The 20,840-nt window shown below is 48.9% G+C and overlaps 1 pseudogene; it reads right to left on the reverse strand.

Annotated features, from left to right (window-relative positions):
- Positions 1-435: 435 nt before the first annotated feature.
- Positions 436-16,702, reverse strand: LOC123057644 (receptor-like protein 6; annotated as a pseudogene).
- Between the last annotated feature and the right edge of the window lie 4,138 nt (positions 16,703-20,840).

Genomic DNA, 20,840 nt, shown 5'->3' on the forward strand with positions numbered 1-20,840 from the left:
TTTGGTGGTCAAATAACATTCGACGAGTTCTGTACAAAAAAGACAAAAAAATATATACAAAATCCAGTCAAATAGTGCACTTACATTTTGATTAATTTTCAGTGATTTTGTCTTTTTTGTACATAGCTCCTCCAATGTTATTTGACCCCCAAAATTTTGTAAGTGCCCATAATATTTGTTGATGATCATTCCTACATTTCAGAACTTTTTGAAATCTTTTGATATGTTTTCTTGTGTGGGTGCACCGAGCTGGGGTGCAGGAAAACCACTCTCTTAGATGATTTAGTTGCGAGTTGCACCTGTTTACTGCTTCCATTGCTCATAGCTCGCTTTTCTTCTATTAAAGATCACTTTACATGACAAATTTGGCACATAAACAGAGATGTCCCAAACAAATCAAGGACGCTCGCTTTCAACTTTTATAGGAAGATTCTATTAAGGAACCAGCATCGGAGATTTGTCAAAGCTAGTTGAAGAAAATTTAAATTGCCAAAATCCATGAGCATCTCCCGAGGAGGAGTGGCAGACGTATCAAAGTTATCTTGGTCTTGGAGACTGATCACAGCTAGGGAGTGCAGGGTCGACAGGGACGGGCAAATAGGACCAACAAGATTACAATATCTCAAGCTAAGAACTCGGAGATTCGGAAGAGAATTAGCAAATGCATCGCACCAATCATCTGCGCTGGTAGACATATCCACTCCATCGAGGTAGAGCTCTCTCAGATTGTTGAGGTTGCCAACTAGGATCTGAAACTTGGGTTCCTGCAGCCATAGCCTACTAGTAACGCACTACCGGAATCGCACCCTATGCCGACGGCCAGGGCCGTCGGCATAGCCCTGAATGGCCATCGGGACAGGCCTATGCCGACGGCCGTCAGCAACATATCCGTCGGCGTAGCCAGGAAGGCCGTCGGCATAGAAAGTTCGTCGGCATAGGAACTATCTCGACGGTGTCCGTACATCTATGCCGACGGCCCTGGCCGTCGGCAATGTTATCGCCTAACAGCGGCCGCCGTCAAGTGTTGACCAACGCGTGCTCGACACGTGGCACATTTGTGCCGACGGCCTAGCCGTCGACATAGTTTCAAACTAAGCCGACGGCTAGGCCGTCGGCATAGACGTGCCACGTGGCGAGCAGGCGTCACCCCTGGGGCGGGACTATGCCGACGGCCTAGCTGTCGGCTTAGTTTGAAACTATGCCGACGGCTAGACCGTCGGCATAGACCTGCCACGTGGCAGCCACTGGGAGCTCCTGGAGCAGGCCTATGCCGACGGCCTAGCCATCGGCTTAGTTCGAAAGCCGTCGGCATAGACCTGCCACGTGGCAGCCACTAGGAGCTCACGGCAGCTCTATGCCGACGGCCTAGCCGTCGGCATAGTTTTTTGTCTGTTTTTTTTCTTTTTTCTGTTTTGTTTCAGCTCAATTCATTTGAATATATACAGCATCACACAACAAATATATGCATCACATAACAGCTGGCCCAGCAGCATCACACAACAAATTCATCATCACACATCATAAAAAGTATCGCAAAGCATAAACATATAAGTATCATCACCACAAAGCATATAAGAATCTCACAAACAACAATAAGAAACATCACAAGCATATAAGTATCATCACCACCAAGACCGCCACAATGTGACCCAAAGGCTTAAGCGCCAGGACGTTGAGCACCACGGAGGTTGTCACCGCCAAGACCGCCAAAGCCCGGGTCGTCACTGCTAGCGGCAGCGCTACCGCCAAGACCGCCTCCACCTCCGCCTCCGCCTCCGTGGATCGGAGTGGTCGGGCTCCGTGTCTCAGGAGTGCTGCGAAGACCACCGCCAACGGTAGATCCACCTGTTCCCTGGATGTTGAAAAGACATATGCACGGGATATATGACTGTGTTGAAAGGCATGGCATGCTTTGGGTGAATAGATTGGGGATGAACTAACCGGCGAGGGGCCAGCGTTCTGTGCCACAAACTCCTCAAAGCTCATCAGCACTGGTTGTGCTGGAGGGCATTGTGCTGGAGGGAACTGAGGACACCCGCCGGCCGCCATATCCTGAAAAGCCTGCTGCATCTGGCTATCCCTCTGCACTTGGTGTTCATAAAGCCTCTGATGCCACGCCATGGTCTCCAGACTTGTGAGAGGCCGCCTACGCAAGATTTGGCGGCATGCTAGCCCCCGGAGGCCGTCGGCCACAGCCGTAGACGCGCGAAGGGCAATCCGCGTAGAGGGAATTTTTCGGATACTTCTCCATCACCAAAAATTATGAAAAAATACCATCGTTACTATAGCACATGTGCCCACGTCGTACAAAAAAACTCATGATTTTATCGCGCTCCGAGTATTTAGTAATATTGACGCCGCATCGTTACCGCAGAACATCTACTACCGTGTCATCGCCGTCCGTGAGGGGGGGCCACGCACCGGAGACGCGTCCCGCCTCTTCGGACATGCCACCACACCACCCCGCATGTATGAGGGCCCGGTGCGACGCTCCGGTGGCATTGCTACCCCCCCAGTGCCCCCGTCCCGCCTAACCCTCACTACTAGGAAAAGGGCTATAGATGGAAATGACACTAATGGCGCACCAGACACGTGGTGCGCCATTAGTATATACTAATGGCGCACCACCTTCTGATGCGCCATTAGTGTTGAAACTACTAATGGCGCACCCTGCCCATGGTGCGCCATTAGTACCAAATTTTTTTTTGAACTAGTGCGCCTATCCAAACATACTAATGGCGCACCAGCCAGAAGGTGCGCCACTAATGTTATTTTTTATTATTGTTTTTATTCCTTTTTTTTGCAAAACTACTAATGGCGCATCACCAGGGGGTGCGCCATTAGTAACCTGGATTACTAATGGCGCATTTGTTGCTGGTGCGCCATTAGTAAGTGGGCAGCAACAAGATATTTTGGACAGCCTCTCCTCCCACACTCACTTTCTCCCCACTTCATTCTCTCCACCGCCTCCTCCTTGTCTCGGGTGCCTCCTCTTTTTCACCTCATTTCCACCATAGATTCATTCAAATTAAGTGGTTAAGTTACCTTGTTTTGCTAGGTAAGTAAGGGGGGAAGCTATATTTATGTTGTTCTCCCTACAACAATGTGCACATGCACTTTTTATGGCCTAGCTAGATCTATGTATGTTCGTGGTGTTGCATATGTTTGTGGTGTTGCATATGTGTTTGTGTTTGGAGGTGTACCGGTATTTGAAATGCGATAGTTGCCAATATTTTGCCGGAATGTTGATTCATTTCCGTTTCGGCGAGAATTTTGGCATTAAGCATTCTTTTTGGTCCTATTTTTAGGGAAAGTCATGCCAATTTTTTTCTTGGTTCTAAAATATCGTTTTGCTCTACCCCGCAGGCGAACATGGTCCGCACGATGACCGAAGGCATCGTGAATAGGTTTTTGAGGTCCGCGAAGGCCGAGATGCTTCAAAAGAACGAGACGGAGATAAGATGTCCGTGTCGAAGATGCAAGCTGAATAGCCTTATTGCGGACCCGGATTCCGGGCAGGTGCGGGACCACCTGCTCTTGCGTGGTTTCATGGATGGCTATCGGTGGCAAGGTGATGAAGATGACTACGAAGTCGTCCATGGGGGCCGGGCAAGAAATGAGGAAGGGCAGCAAGACAACCACCGCGGCTCGGGGGGGGGGGGGGCGAGAAGACGAAGAATCCCCAGGAGATGATCACGACGGTGATGTCGGCGGAGCAGACGACGCTGGACCATCGATGGGCTGGGTGCAGGACCCTCATATTCAAGAGCTTCTTCTCAAGTAGACGGATAACGCAAGAGCTGCCGCCCGAGAGAAAGCCAAGATGGATCAACTTGAGTTAGACGCGGTTACTCCATTGTATGAAGGATGCAGGCCCGAGGATACCCGCCTGAAAGTAACGCTCATGGCTCTGGAGATGAAGGTAAAACACAAAATGACCGACGCATGCTTCGACGAGAACATGTCATTCTGGCACGAACGTCTTCCCAAGGGGAACAAGTGCCCGACCAGTTTGGAGGAGGCGAAGAAAATCGTGTGTCCTCTGGATTTACCGCACGTGAAATACCATGTGTGCATGAACAATCTGTATCTGGGGCTGCTGAAAGAGGAGCTTGACACGCTGTGGAAAACGCCAGCCAATACGTGGGACGCCGCAGAGAAAGAATATTTCCCTATGAGAGCCGCACTGCTCACGATGGTGCACGACTATCTCGGTTACGGATATCTTGCGGGGCAGGTAGTCCACGGATTTTCTGGATGCGTAAGGTGCATGGATGACACAACGTATCGCCAGCTAGATAGAGATCCCGGGTCTTTGAAAACCGTGTTCATGGGACATCGAAGGTGGCTTCGCGACGATGACCCGTGGAGGAAACGCAAGGATCTGTTCGATGGTGAAATCGAACCCCGAAAACGCCCGTGTACGAGGAGCGGCGAGGAAATAGACAAGCTGTTGAAAAATTGGAAAGACTGCCCACTGCCGGGAAAGAAGCAAAAGGCGCCAGAGCCGGGAAAGAAGCGAAAGGCGCCAGAGCCGCTGCTGAAGGTATGGAAAACAAGGTCTGTTTTCTGGGACTTGCCGTACTGGAAGATCCACCGTGTGCCTCACAGCCTTGATGTCATGCATATCACGAAGAACGTGTGCGAGAGTCTGCTTGGTACCCTGCTCAACATGCCAGAGAGAACAAAAGATGGGCCGAAAGCAAGGGCAGACTTGAAATCAATGGGCATCAGGCAGGAGCTTCACGCTATATATGATGATGATGATGATGATGATGATGAGGCGAAGCAGGACACAGAAAGTCGTCGCAAAGGCAAAAAGGCCAAGAAGACCGGAAATGACTACCCTCCCGCGTGCTTCACTCTAAGTCAGGACGAGATCGAGCAGTTTTTCACCTGCCTCCTAGGAGTAAAACTTCCTTACGGTTACGCGGGGAAGATAAGCAGATACCTAGACCCAGCGAAGCAGAAATTCAGCGGGATGAAGTCTCACGACTGTCACGTGCTGATGACGCAGATACTTCCAGTTGCAATCCGTGGGATCATGGACGCGCACGTCCGTGAAACGCTATTTGGCCTATGCAACTTCTTCGACGTCATCTCTCGGAAGTCGATTGGCGTGAGGCAACTCAGAAGGCTACAGGAAGAGATCGTGGTGATACTATGCGAGCTTGAGATGTACTTCCCGCCCGCATTCTTCGATGTTATGGTGCATCTGCTGGTCCATATAGTGGAGGATATCATCCAACTCGGGCCGACGTTCCTGCACAGCATGATGCCGTTCGAAAGGATGAATGGTGTCATCAAAGGATACGTTCGCAACATGTCACGTCCAGAAGGAAGCATAGCCAGGGGCTTTCTGACCGAAGAGTGCATCTCCTACTGCACGAATTATCTAGGCATCGAGAACCCCGTTGGTCTGCCCGTCAACAGGCACCTCGGCAGGCTCGCTGGATGGGGTCACCGTGAGGGTCGCCGCGAAATGCATGTCGACTTCGAGGGTCGACTCGCCGACTTTGAAAGAGCAAACCTAGTCGCGGTACAACACATAGACGTGGTCGATCCTTGGGTGGTAGAGCACAAAACCTTTATTAAGAGACCGAGGCCAACAGAGGACGGACGGAGATATACTCAAAGAGCACAACTCATGTTTCACGCGTTGGTTCAAGCAGAAGCTTCTGTCGTACCCTTTACATGAGGATTCTTCCGCGGAAGAACAACTCATATTCGCCTTGTCACAGGGCGCCGAGCACAACCTGATGACCTATGAGGCGTACGATATCAACGGCTACACATTCTACACCGAGGCCAAGGACATGAAGAGCGATGGTTATCAGAACTCTGGGGTAACGATGGAATCCTACACCGGTAACGACAAGGACAGATACTACGGAAGGATCGAGGAGATCTGGGAGCTGAGCTACGCTGGAGAGAAGGTCCCGATGTTCCGTGTCAGATGGGCCAAGAACGTCATAAAAGAAGACCGGTATTTCACCACCATGGTTATACCCGAAGCCAAATCCAAGACCGCGGGCGCAAACGTCACCGCGAAAAATGAGCCATGGGTACTGGCTTCCCAAGTGGACCAATGCTTCTTCATTACCGACCCGCCAAAGCCCAGTCGTGTTGTCGTGAGGAGAGGCAAAAGGAAGATCATCGGAATGGATGGAGTAGCCAATGAGCAAGACTTCGACAAGTACGGCGACCCGAGGATCGAACATGACGACGATGATGAAGTAGCAGCATACACCACAAGAAGAAGCAGGACCACCCTACCTAAAGGACGTCCGTTCCACAGAAGAACTCCATTTGTGAAAAAGAAGGGCAAGAAGATTGTGAACAGATAGCTAGATAAGATTGATTGTATTTAAATCGTAGCCTTCATTTCTCGATTGTATTTCATGGGTACTTTTTGAACTATCATGAATATTTTTAAATTTCATGGACACTCGATCTCGATCCCCCTCCGTCTCAATTGCTATCCCACCTCGCCAGATCCGGTCCCCCTCGTCGCCGAGCACCCCCCAGTCCACCGGCCGCCGCCGCCGACCCCCCGCACCCCGCGCACCGTCTTATAAAAAAAATAAGTATCAAACAGCTTTTTAAATGCTACTGTCTTATAAAAAATATTACGGTTATTATTTAAACAAGTTTGAACATATTTAAACACAAATAAGTATCAAACAGCTTTTTAAATGCTAAAAAAAATTTGTGGAGCCTGGGAGTCAAACCCAGGACCTCCTGGTGTGAGAACTGGCTGCTAACTAGTCGAGCTAGTAGAGGGGACTTGATGTGGATCAGTTCTGGTGGTACATAACCTGTTGGCTCGAGTTGAAATAAAAAAAATACTAAGCGCGCACCACGGTGCGGTGTACTAATCGCGCACCACGGTGAGGTGTACTAATGGCGCACCACGGTGAGGTGCGCCATTAGTATGGATATACTAATGGCGCACCACGGTGAGGTGCGCCATTAGTATTGTGCCCGGTCCCCCCTTCCCTCTCCCCCTTCGCCCGATCCCCCCTTCCCTCTCCCCCTCGCCAGTTCCCTCTCCCTCTCGATCCACCGCCGCCGCCGCCGCTGCCCTGACCCACTGCTCGCCCTCGCCCTCGCCCTCTCCCTCCCTCGCCCTCTCCTCGCCTTCCCTCTCCCTCGCCCTCTCCCCGCCTTCCCTCGCCCTCGCCCTCTCCCTCCCTCGCCCTCTCCTCTCCCCCAGAGCCCAGAAAGCCTCGCCGCCGTCGCACCGTCCCGACACCGTCCGTCGCCCCACCTCCCGCGACGCCGCCCTCTCCTCTCCCAACGCCGCCGCCCCGCCGCCCTCATCGTCGGCTGCGCATCAACCGCCACGGCGTCGGCTGCTGCTGCGGCAAGAGCTGCTGCCTTGGTGGATCTACTACCTCCGCCCCGACCTCAAGCGCGGCTGCTTCTCGCAGCAGGAGGAGGACCACATCGTCGCGCTCCACCGGATCCTCGGCAACAGGTCTGCACAACTGCAAGTTTTGTTTTGAAACAAGACAACTGCAAGTTTACAGTGCAATATATAAATACTCCCTCCATACTCCTCGGGCGGAGGAAGAAAAGGGTCAGCGAGCCAGTGCTGTGCTCGACAAGGTGCACGCAGGAGAGGATCGCAACACAAACCTGAGAGGCTGAGGAAGTTGATCTTGGCCACAGCGCTGTTTGCCGTCCTGGTCAGAGGTAGATATGTGAATGATGAGGCCTTGGTGCCCTCTGGCCGGTAGCTGGGTGGAAGAAGCTTTAGCGGGTTGCGGCTGGGTAGAAAAGGGTTTAGTGGGTTGCTGCTGGGTAGAAGAAGCTTTGGTGGGCTGCTGCTTGTCTTGGTTCTCATCGAAACAACCCAGCTGCGCGAAATCCTCGATCGACTTGACATGAACCTGCAAAGGAAAGACAATATTAATAAATCACAACTCTACTAGATTGTTAAGTTGGGTGGGATGTAAAAGCAAATCTTCTTCTAAGTGCAATATACTTAGTGCTGCTATATGAGTGTATAAATATTTGTTGCTATATAAATGTGAACAAAATTCGTGCTTGTATATGATATTCTGCCATGAAGAAAGAATAGATAGTGTGGGTCTGACCTTGTTTAATTTCTGCAATTCTTGTATATGATATTCTTTGGTGTGTATTGCATTCTCATCGTGGTTTTGATCACAGAACAAGAAGGGAAAGGGCGACTGAAGTACCTACTGCAGCAGACAGAAGTATTTGCCCACTTTGCAGAAGGAAGCCAGGCTAAAGAGAAGAAGCCACGTGGAAGGTGATTCTTGGTTATGTTTTTTTTAAAAGCAATCCTTGGTTATGTTAGTGCCACTATATAGTACTTTACTATGAACACCCATCTTGGATGACCAATAGAAATTGCAGCCACATGTGCACCGATCTAATTTGAAACATCAATGAAAATTGAAAAAAAATTACTCTCATAGCACTACTTCTATTTGCATTTCCCAAACATATGGTTCTGTCCATCCTCATTTCCTGTCTTCCCTAATAACCATCATTAAGTTATAGGTTTGCTGTGTGCCTGTGCTATTCCCTGTCAGTAATTGATTTCAGAAACTGGCAAGCTTTGATAATGTAAGAGTTACTTACTTGCTAATTAGCCAAGCAGGCATGCATTACAACGGTGGAATTTCAGCCATGATACACATAACGGTGAGTAAAGATGATAATATCATTTATGAGTTAGTCAACACAAGACAGTGCCACATACTCTAATTACCTAGAACTTGCAGTATAAAAACAGAACCTTAATCAGCATGATCCTCTGACCTGTAATTTCTACTTTTATGCCTCTGTTACTCCAGTCAAAGATGTGAACCAACATCTTTCATTGTTATGCATATCAAACACCAAGGGTTATTTTCACTTAAAGTTTTAGAATGGGTGCATTACAATTCAGTCTGATATCTAATAAGACACTCTGGGCTGATATAATTATGGAACAGAACCAACCATGATAAATAAAAGGTGATGTTGTCTATGCATTACCAAAAATGTATCTTTGTGAACAAATAAATTGGTACCAACAGAAATGCCATCTTACTGTAGAATTAGAATACATGGACATGATCAGCTCAGCTCCCAAACTGCCATTCATCACATCAATTTCCCCTTATGTAACTCCAGTCAAAATTTTATGTTGGTCTACCTAATAGATGCCCATGGTTTGATTTTATGTTTGTTCCTATCAATACAAATGCTGAGCTATGTTCCATATTTACTGTTCTTTGTGATAGTTTTTGCAACTTTACTTCCCATCTTAAGGCAAGCCCCATTTTTACTGTTCTTTGTTAGCAGAGCTGCTTGTTTCTAAGAACTTTGATACTATTTGGATCAAAGTTAAATGAGCACATAGATGACAAAAAAAAGTTCAGATTGTAAAATGTTCATTTTGCTGCTAGTGCCCATTTTGAGTAATTGCTTAGAGGGATGATCCTGTGTGAGCTGGTGGAGTGATTTGTTTTCTACATAAAGCTCTTTAGTCAGGCTGGTTTTCGTGAAATACACATGAAGCTTCACCAGCTCCTGTGGGTGTGGGATCCATGTGACATGTGACATTGCATCCATGTCCACCTGGGATAATGATTTTGCAGGTACCCCGAGAGGCCCTTGAGTTTGCCGGAATGTCGATTAACTTCCGTTCCGGCAAATTCGGGTACTCCATATGTCCTATTTTCAGCAAAGGTCATGCTGAAATTTTCCATGAATTTTAGCATGACTTTGCTAAAAATAGGACATATGGGGTACTTGTGACTAATGCATGGGCCGGGGTATTTTAGTAGTTAATTAAGTAGGATCAAGTGCCCCGGCGTACTTGTGACTAATGCATGGCTTTTAGGGTGCCTCGGTGTCGATAAAAACCGAAATGATGAAAGGTTAGGCTTTTAGGGTGCCTTGGCGTCGAAAAACCCTCAATGATAAAAGCTTAGATTTTAGGATGCCTCGGTGTCGACAAACCCTAAATGATGAGACCATGATCTTGTTCCTTGACAATAACCAACTTTTTGACCAAACTTTGTTTCTATTTAGAGAGAAACATGGCCCACAACGATGAGGCCGGGGGTTCGGGCGGCAAGGCATTCTGGGAGCTGTCCCAGGAGATGGAGGAACAACCTCACTTGTATGAGGTCGCCGCCTTCCCCACCGATCCTGAGACCACGTATGGTGCCGCCGAGGATGACCACACTGATGCCACCACTGATGGTGCCGCCGAGGATGCCACCACTGATGATGGCGGCGCACACACAGATGGCAGCCAACCGAAGAGGCAACGGAAGGACCGGCGCCCGATCGTGCTCCGCACCCTCAAGGAGGAAGTTACTGAAGTGGACTCCAACGGGAATCCAACGGCGCCCGAACGAATAGTCAAGGGGTACTTGCTTCAGCTCGGGTGCATTGTCCGGAGCACCGTCTCGATCAACACCGAGAACCTGAGGCATCCTGACCGAGGGAATTTGCGCAACCTCCTCTTCACGAAGCTGCACAAACGATACAAGTTCCCCGCTGAATTTGAAAACACAAGCCTCAAAGGGAATAAAGTGAACAATGCTGCCCTCACGAAGATGAGCAAGGCCCTGTCTACTTGGAAAAGCAATGTGAAGAGAATGATCGAGAAAGGTGAGAGTTATCAGAAGATCAAGGAGAAAAATCCTTCGATCACCGAAGATGACTACAACGACTTCAAGATCAATTGCTCGAGCACCGCAAGCTCCCAATCAAGTGAGTGGGGGAAACAAATGTGGGAGCTGAACATAGGGGAACACACACTCGGTCCCGGCGGTTACAGAGTGGCGGAGCCTATATGGGACAAGGAGGAGGCGGACCGTGCCGAGCAAGGCCTACCGCCCCTCTTCGATAAATACGGTGACAAGCAGACCAGGAACTTTGTCAGGGCCCGGTACAAGAAGGACCCGAAAAGAAAGGAGCTTACCACAGATCCGAAGACCAGGCAGCTTGAGCTTGTTCTGGTAAGGAATACACCCCCGCGTAATTAGCTCCATATGGTTGCATTCTAATTAATGAAGCCGAATTTCTAAATGGTTCACATTCCTTCCGCAGGCGACTGAAAGCAGTAGCGCGGGGTCGACTAAGAGCAACCCTTGGGACACCACTCTAAATAGGGGGTTGAATGTAATGAAGAACAAGGATAAGCTCAGTAAGCCGACGTCAGCTGCTCGTGTGGCCGGCAAAGGCTTGTCGACAAAATGGGGGTCATACTATACCGCTGGTGTGCGGAAGGAGAAAAAGACCAGCTCGGAAAGCCAGGCGCGAGAGGTTCAAGAACTCAAGGCACAGGTGGCGCGGATTCCGGAGATTGTCCAAGAGCAAGTGGAACAACGACTCGGAGCGACGATCACCGCCCTTGTGCGTACCTTGATCTCGGGGTTGAGTGCGTGGATTGCGGGCGGCCAACAGGGGCCGCTCCCGATTCCTAGCTTCACGGCCAGCAACTCGCATAATGCGATGGCGGGGCCATTGGTGCCTCCGGCGGAGGTGGCATTGGTGTCTCCGACGCCGGCACGGGAGCTTAATGCACCCGGGTGTACGCCGGCCGGCACCTCTTCAGCAAGCGGCCCCTCCGTCAACTGCACGCCCGCCGTGGGCGGTGCGTCGACATTAGCCGAGCTCGACGCCATCATCACGGTAACTAATTAAGCCTCTCTCGGCCGAGGACTTCATCTCCTTGCCTTTGAATGGGCATCCCTGACGCCCTACATGTTTTCGCAGGGCGCCGCCGACGTTCCGTGCACTCTCCTCCACTTCGTGAACAACGAGTTGGTCGATGTCGCCAAGGGCAAAATCGTTCAACCGGGCAACCCCTTGTTCCACGGTACCCAGATGCCACCCAACTTGTTTAGGGTTCAACTGGTTCGGGTGCTGCCAGGCTGCGACGACTTGTTACCTCCGATTCGACCCGTCGGGGCCGATGATGAAGACGTGATGACCCTCAGCGCCTGCCTGAGCTGGCCCCTACTTTGGCCGAAGAGCCAGATTCGTTTGGGGGCGGGGGACACCACCCCAAAGACAACACCGCCAGTCGTGCCGGCGCCAAGTCGGCCCCATGGCAAGACCGCCGTAACGGTGCCGGACATCCCTATGCCACTGGATCCAAACATGCATATGGCACAGGATCAGAACGACGACGACGAAGACGATGATACATTTGGCAACGTCGATCAGTACTTTGCCGATCATGGGTACGATGGCGACTTCATGGGGCCTCCTTCTCAAGAACCAAACCCAACAAAAGACGTGTGCGATCTAGCTGGTACCGCGGAGAAGCCAAGTTGCAACAGGCGCCGTCTGGCGTTCAGATCTCAGGAGACGCCTCCAGCTGCCGACTTCACCGAGCCTCAGATAGGCGAGGTGCGAAATATTATCAGCCCCAACACACTCAAGAAGGCGGTCTGTGAGTAGAACTCGGTCCCATTACAGGAGAAGAAGAAGGCACGCAAAAGAAAGACTAAGAAGGGTGCGAGCCAGCCGGCACCGAGTACGATCCGTGCTCAGGACGGGCCACCTTCACCGCAGGATATCTCGAGGAGGGTGCATGTGGCGGGTAGGGCGATGCTACCAACAAATATGCTCAATGCTGCAACCGGTGCTATGCGGAGTCTGCATGACAGTGTTCTTGCTTTGGAGAAGCGGCGTCTCAGAGAGAAGGATGTGGCATACCCGGTTTTCGCGGCCAAGGTGCCAGAGGGAAAGGGCTTTGTGGATAACTCCATCGGGCGTACGATCGTCCTGCGTTTTGATGACATCCACGCTATGTTGAACCTTCATCCGCTGCACTACACCTTCGTTCGGCTATTTTCGCTGAGTATGGAGATGCGGATCATTCGCGACAAGACCCCGGACATCGTGATAGTCGACCCCTTCTACATGCGTGCCAAGATCTTGGGTAGCGCTGGGGACCGGCAAGTCGCGAGTTCTTACCTCGAAGGCGTCATTCTGGCAAACCAAGATAAGGATAACTTCCTCGTGCCTTACTTTCCCGAGTAAGTCCTCCCCTCAACCGGCCCGTAACATATGAATTCTTACATTTCGATCGTTTTTCTTTTAACATTCCGTGTTTTCTGCAGTGACACACGTTGCACGCTCATCCTCCTAAGCCCCAAATATTCCATGGCCACGTATTTCGACCCGGACCGTCAGTCGAACGTAGACTACACAAATGTCAAGAAGGTTCTTGATGATGTTCTCCCCGGCTACGCCAAATCTGGAGGCACCTTCACCAGGCCTATTCATAAGTACGGCAAGCACGTATTCTCCCACAATACGACGTTCTGCTGCGTCAAGCAGCCGCCTGGCGGTCAGAAGGGTGCCTACTACGCCATCCATCACATGCGGGCGATCGTACGGGACCATCATCAACTTCTGCTACCGAGTAAACTCAAAGATTGGGCAAAGAGCGTGTCGGCAATCCAGGACGCGGACCTCCGACAAGAATTCTTTCGCATCCAGTCGGAGTTTGCGGAAATCATCCATCAAGATGTCCTTCGTACCTCGGGGCAGTTCTACCTCAACAATCAACCGTCCAACAGTGACATCGACACAATGCTACAAATGCAGGCTGACAACGACCGTTATTTCATGACTCCCACGATAGACGGCGGCTTCATCCACGCTCCGGTCCCTTGAGTCGAGTCGAAAGCAGTGATGCTGTGTCTAGTTCTGAAACATCGATTGGCTCATGTTGTAATTAAACTTTAATGAACTTGTAGTATGTCTCTTTGGTTTCGAGAGTCGTTCAACTTAGATGTAATCGATGCTATTAATGTCTTGCTTTTCTCTTCCGATTGTTCTGTTGCATACTTATATATTGCTTATGTATTGTCTGTGAATTGGTACTAACGTTTCGTTTGGCTAGTGTATAGCGATGCCGACGTATGTCGTGTACAAGGGTAAGGTTCCCGGAGTCTACGATGACTGGGAGGAGTGTCGGAGACAGGTTCACCGATTCAGCGTTAACAGTTACAAAGGGTACACCACTAGGGCCGAGGCCGAATCTAGATACACCTGCTATCTAGCGGGAGAGGGGAGGGAGCGTTGGAGGAACCGGATGAAGACGAGTTTCATCGTGATGATGCTCATCGTGATGACCGCAGCTCTCTTCTATGTGATGGTAGTTTAGATGATCGATATCGACTTGTAATGTGAAGACAAACTCGCTACTCGCGGTCTCGAGACTTGTAATATAATGTTCTATCTTTGTTCGGTATTTTCAATTCGGAGACTAATATGATGAATTGTATTCGGAGACTAATATGATGAATTGTATTCAAAAACTAATCTTCTATTGTATTCGATGAATCTGTTGTTGATGTGTGCTGTCTATATTTTGTCAAATTATACATTTTGTAACCTGTGCAAAAAACAGAAAATAAAAAACAAAAAAAACCTAATATTCATACTAATGGCGCATCACATGACAGTGCGCCATTAGTATGACAATGCATACTAATGGCGCATCACTGGGTAGTGCGCCATTAGTATGCCGCGGTTACTAATGGCGCATCCAGTGGTGGTGCGCCATTAGTATGCAAAAGCACCTGGATATACATGGCCCCTGGGAGGCATACTAATGGCGCACCCTGGCCTATACTAATGGCGCACCCGCGGTGCGCCATTAGTATACCAGATACTAATGGCGCACCAGGTGGTGCGCCATTAGTAAAAATTACTAATGGCGTGCTATTAATGGCGCACCACAGATGCGCCATTAATGGCCATACTAGGTGCACCATTAGTAGGGGTTTTTCTAGTAGTGCCTGTAGCGTTTGACCACGGGATCTAGCCCTTTGACTTTGCACGGACGGACTTTGACCAGTGGACCTCCCCACCCGGTTGTGTTAGGTCAGTCCATAGGAACACTTTGGAGCAACATCCGGGCCAGATGTTGCCGTGGGCCTATGGGCTGACCTTACACAACCGGGTGGATACGTCTACTGCTCAAAGCCCGTCCGTGCAAAGTCAAAGGGGTAGATCCCGTGGTCAAACGCTACAGGGTTAGGCGGGACGGGGGCCCTAGGGGGTAGCAATGCCACTGGAGCGTCGCACCGGGACCTCATACAAGCCGCGTGCCGGGTGCCTACGCCTGCCACCATGCTTATATAACTGTAGGAGGGCCACCGCAACACCTGGCGGCATTGCTACCCCCCAGGTACCCCGTCCCGTCTAACCCTGACACAGACGACCGTCGGGTCTATCCCTTTGACTTTCGCTGGACGTAGTTTGACCGGTGGACCTTTTCACCTTGTTGTCATAGCCCAGCCATAGCTACACCACCCAACACAGTCCCGACACAACCCACCCCAAGATTCCCTGCGTCGGCCCGACGTGGCCGTTTCCCCCCTCCGGGGCACGGCGGCATCGACGCCCGTGAGGGGGGAGGGGGCACACCCCGGAGCCGCGTGCCTGCGCCTGCCACCACGTTTCCACAACCGTAGGAGGGCCCACCGCAACACCTGGCGGCATTGCTACCCCCCACAGGTACCCGGCCCGTCCCGTCTAACCTCTCTGTGACACGACGGAAGAAGGCCCGTGTGGGGGGCAATCGATATATGTTTTCTATACATTTAAGTTAATGAAATTAGTATTGGAAAAAAAATTAAGAGAAAATACAAAAAATATAAAAATATTATTAGAAATCTATGACGTGGCGTAGGGCGGGGATCAATGACGTGGCAAAAACCATGGGCCAGGCCTATGCCGACGGCCTAGCCGTCGGCATAGAAATGCCACCCCACGGGACCGGCGAACGACGTGGATCGATGACGTGGCGGCGCGGCGGATCGATGACGTCGGCGTAGCTATGCCGACGGCTAGGCCGTCGGCGTAGGTATGCCGACGGCCACCGTTAGCCCGTCGGCGTAGCCTGACGCCGTCAAACTGCCGTCGCCGCCCGGGTAGACGGGCCCACGCGATATGCCGACGGCCTTCTCTATGCCGACGGCCCCCGTCGGTATATTCGGAGAAACGCTGACGGCTTATCTATGCCGATGGGCGCCGACGGCCTTCCTACGCCGGCGGCTTTTATTGGGCCGTCGGGGTATGCCCATATATGCCGACGGGGGCCGTCGGCATAGATATGGCCGTCGGCAAAACAAGTTTTTCTGGTAGTGACGCCAGGGATGCTGGTGCCATGGCCATTAAGAGAATCATCAGAAGCGGCATATTAGAGAACAGAAAGATCCAAGGAGATAAGGTTTGCAAGTTTGCCGATGCCAATAGGTATCTGGCCTTGGAAGCCCGAAGTGGAGAGGTTGAGGTGGGTGAGCAAGGAGAGCCTCTCAAACCCGGTTGCTGGGAGATTGCACTGGCCAAAATTGTTCAGGCTAAGGTCGAGTAGTTGGAGCGGGGTGAGGTTGAAGATTGCAGGGTCAAGGCCTTGACTGTACAAGCCACGGCCGCTAAGCTCTAGAGCAGTGACATAGCCAAAGGAGTTGCTGCAGCCAACACCTTCCCAAAGACAGCAGTCAGTGCCATCCTACCATGAGTCGAGGGCGCTGGGGTAGCGGAAGAAGGAGAAGGATCGCTTTAGCTGGAGGAGGCTTGGAGCCTGGTCCGGATGGCATCGGAGAGTGAGGTTATCGTCAGTTTCATGGGCGTCGGAGGTGGCTAGTGCCGAAAACATTGCAAGAAAGAGTAGTAGCGCCCAACAAATTGAGGCCATTTGGTTCTAACTAGTTGTTTCTCTTCCTTTTGAGAAAAAAAGCAGGAGTACAGTTAGGCTTTATAGAGAGAATACCAAAGAAAATTAGAAACAAGAAGTTCAGAAATTGTAGTGACGGATTTGTCACAAGTTGTATCAATTCAAGTTTTATGCCGGTCTTTGCTCCAGTAATCCAAATAACACAATGGGCCAAAAAAAGGAAAGCCCCCAGTGACGCGAGAGAGACGAGTTCCGCCATACGTGAGATGGGTTGCGTGGAACTGTGATCCTTGCAGATTTTCCCGTAGGACAGGGGCCATAGGTTCCTTCAGATATGTCCATAATAGCTAGATATTGTTTGGAAGCTATTGCCCCCAGTGGCACTAGATGGTGAGTTGGGAGTATGACTCAGAGTGGACAGAGCCAATATCTGCAGAGTGGCACTAGACTAGACGATGACTTGTGATGTGAGTAGCAATTAGTAGGACTCTAGGGGTAGCATCTACTGCTCTGCTGCTGCAAGTGGAAGTATCCTTTACTGGTGCATGCAGGAAGAGAAAAGCAAAACTCCGGCAAGGCAAGCAGGATTTGGCACCGTGGCGCGTGGGTGCAGAAGAAGTGCAATTCTTGGGTAGTGATCGACCATTTTTTATGTTTTAAATCTGGCTGAGTTTTCTACATAGTACTTCCTTCAGTCCGTAATAAGCACCCTAGTTTTGAACTAAGGTTGAACTAATCTTGTAGTTCAAAACTGCGACACCTTTGGCTAGACATACATTGGTGAGGTTACAGACCCTGGGTGCCGGAGGTGGCTACTGCCGAAAGAATTGCAAGGAAAAGTAGCAACACCCAACCGAGTGAATCCATTTTGTCCAAGTCTACTTATTACTCATCTTTAATTTGGAGAGAACAAGCAGGAGCACTGCTAGGCTTTATACAAAGCAAAACACAAGCAAGAGTGTCAGAAACAGTGTAGTGATGGATCGTTGGAATTGAATCAATCCAAGTTTTATGCCGGTCTTCGCTTGGGTTGTGCAAAAAACACAATGGGCCAGAAACGGGAAGCTCTCTGCCCATGCGTGCAAGACGGGTTGCGTACGTGGAACTGTTATCCTTGCAGATTTTCCCACAGGGCATTGACGGGCACCATACATTCCATTCCATCAGCTAAATTTCTTTTGGAAGCTACTGTCCCGTTCCAATTGGCACTAACACTACTGGAAAAAATGACTTTGTCAAGTATGAGGCTGTTTGCCGAGTACTCCCTCTGTAAACTAATTTAAAAGTGTTTAGATTACTATTTTAATGATCTAAACGTTTTTATATTAGTTTATTGAGGAAGTACACTTTATCGGGGTACTCAGCAATCCTGTCTTCGTCGCCGACGAGTACGTATACAAATATACCTCGCGGAAAGTAAAACTCGGCGAAAGCACATCTTTGCCGAGTATCAAAATAAAAACACTAGGCAACAGAAAAATACTCCGCAGAGGCGCATCTTTGCCGAGTGTAATGCTAGGCGAATATGTTTTTCAGTATTTCTTTTTTTATATTCTTTCTTTTCATTTACTTTTTTTATTTCCTTCCTTTCTCTATATTCATTATTTTATTTCTGTTCTTTTCTATATTTTTATTTATTTTTATTTTTATTTCTTATATTGTTTTCTTTCTAGGTATTTAATTAGTAAATATTATTCAAATTTAAACTGCAAGTGCGTGAAACAGTTGGAAATTTGGCTTAAAAAATCCTATTTGTATTCTTGAGTTTATATTTAGGCCTTATACAAGAAAAGTAAAGGAATTCAAAATATGAGTGTGTCAAGACACACTCCGAACATGCAGTTTATTGGTTGTATAATTTCAGAAAATGCAAATGAAGTACAAAAAGCATGAAACTTCGCATGGTGCCGAACGCATTGCATCCGCCGCCTCGCGCCTGATTGGCCCCGCCTCCGCGCGCCCTTCCGCCCTCCATCCGCGCCGCGCCGCTCGATCTACTCAACACTGACACTCCTAGGGTCGAGACATGATACGCTCTCACAAGCTAGTGTAACTTTACAAGGAAATTAGAAGTGTTGGTGAAGTGTATAACCCTTGTCAGGCCGCGTGGCGTTTATTTATATCCAAGCAAAATAACATAATGGTTACAAAATTGATCTCGAGGTTAAACAAATACATGATCACACTTAAAATTGGAGATAAGAACAAACAGATACAGGAGGAGATTGGATTTTCTACTCTCAGGTGTACTACACCCGAGTTAGCAAAAAAGTTTATCAAACGAAATCCAAAAAAATCTGAAATTCTGCTCCATCAAACTTTATCATATGTTTGAGGTTCTAGCCAAGTTTCATCGAAAAATAACATCCGTGGAGCTCTTATCGAAAAAAACAAAATTGCTGCTGAAAGTTTTGTGCACTGGTTAAGCAGTGATTTTGTTATTTTGGTGAGAGCTTCTCAGATGTTGTTTTTAAGTGAAATTTTGCAAGAACCTCACACGTCTGGTAATGTTTCATGTCCCAAAAATTCAGATTTTTTGGACAATGTTAACTCGGGTGTACTATACCCGAGAGTAGCCACTACTTTCCGATACGGGAGGAGACTGGATTTTCTACTCTCGGGTGTACTTTTTTTTGGAAATGGGGGCATACCCCCGGCCTCTGCATCATAATGATGCATGCAACCATCTTATTAAAAATTCACGAAGTAGCACAAAGTCATAAATGTATTACAGCTCGCAAGCGGAGCGAAACAAAAAAAATAAAGGAAAAGTACATGCTGACAATCACAACCGGTACGACATTATGAAGGATAATCTCCCTAGACTCCTATCTTATTATGCGACCGCCTTTCGAACCGGTTGAATATAGCCCGTGCTACCATCTCCCACTGGTTGCACCCAGTAACCAAAGGCTCAGTCCATAGGAGTGAGTAAGGACCACGTACGGATCCATATGGTAGCTCTGAAGATGACCTGCAAGAAAGTTAAAGTGTGTTGTCTGTTAAAAATCAAATCATTCCTACAGTTCCATATAGTCCACAGAAGCGCACATATTTCAATCCGAATACGAGCCACAGTAGTATGTTCAACCCCAGGTAACCATGTTCCAAACAACGACTCAATGTCAACTGGAGGATTAATGTTGAGGCTATATGAATCGTTCTCCAAAGCAATTTGGCGAGTGGGCACTCAAGAAATAAATGTTGTATTGTTTCATCATGATCACAGAAACAACAACGTGAGCTACCTACCCATCGCTTCTTGATTAAGTTGTCTTTGGTGAGTATTACTTGCTTGTGGACGAACAACATAAAAAATTTAAAACGCAAGGGAACCTTAACCTTTCAAATATGCAAAGATCTTAAGATTGGGCCAGAATTAATCAAATTCATATAGAAAGATTTCACCGTAAATACCCCATTTTTAGCTAGTTTCGATTGCGTCGAATCCGGCTGGTCGGAGAGTTGAACATCTATCAATCTCTGAACCAAGTGCATCCAGGCAGTCCATCGCTCACCAACTAACGCACGTCTGAACTAAATATCCAAGAGAATCATTTGGAAAAATGTGCCTATGTAATCCTCCTTACGTTGCACAATGTTATAAAGGGTGGGATATTGTACGGCCAGGGGTGTCTCTCCTAACCACGTATTCTCCCAAAATCTTGTTGAAATCTCATTGCCAACCAAGAATTTGACCCTACCAAAGAACAAGTCCTTCGTTCTCATAAGCCCCTTCCAGAATGGCGAGTCAGTTGGTCTCATGGTAACCTGGGCGAGCGTTTTCGACTGTAAATATTTATTGCGCAAAATCTGGGCCCACATCCCTTCCGGCTGTGTCTCTAACCTGTAGAGCCATTTTCTCATAAGGTATTTATTCTTGATTTCTAAATTCTCAATACCGAGACCCCCTGGTCTTTTGGTCGGCAAAGGATATCCCATCGCGTGAGACGGTATTTCCTCTTGGCCTCATCTGACTGCCAGAAGAACCGAGGTCTAAAGAAATCAAGTCGCTTACGTACCCCTTTCAAAATCTCAAAGAACGATAGTAGGAACGTCGGCATACTAGTCAGTACCGAGTTAATCAGCACTAGCCGACCTCCATAAGACATAAGCTTGCCCTTCCAGCAGCTAAGTTTTTTTTCAATTCGAACTTTGA

Source organism: Triticum aestivum, chromosome 3A, assembly GCF_018294505.1.
Source record: "Triticum aestivum cultivar Chinese Spring chromosome 3A, IWGSC CS RefSeq v2.1, whole genome shotgun sequence".
In the NCBI taxonomy this organism is placed as follows: Eukaryota; Viridiplantae; Streptophyta; class Magnoliopsida; order Poales; family Poaceae; genus Triticum; species Triticum aestivum.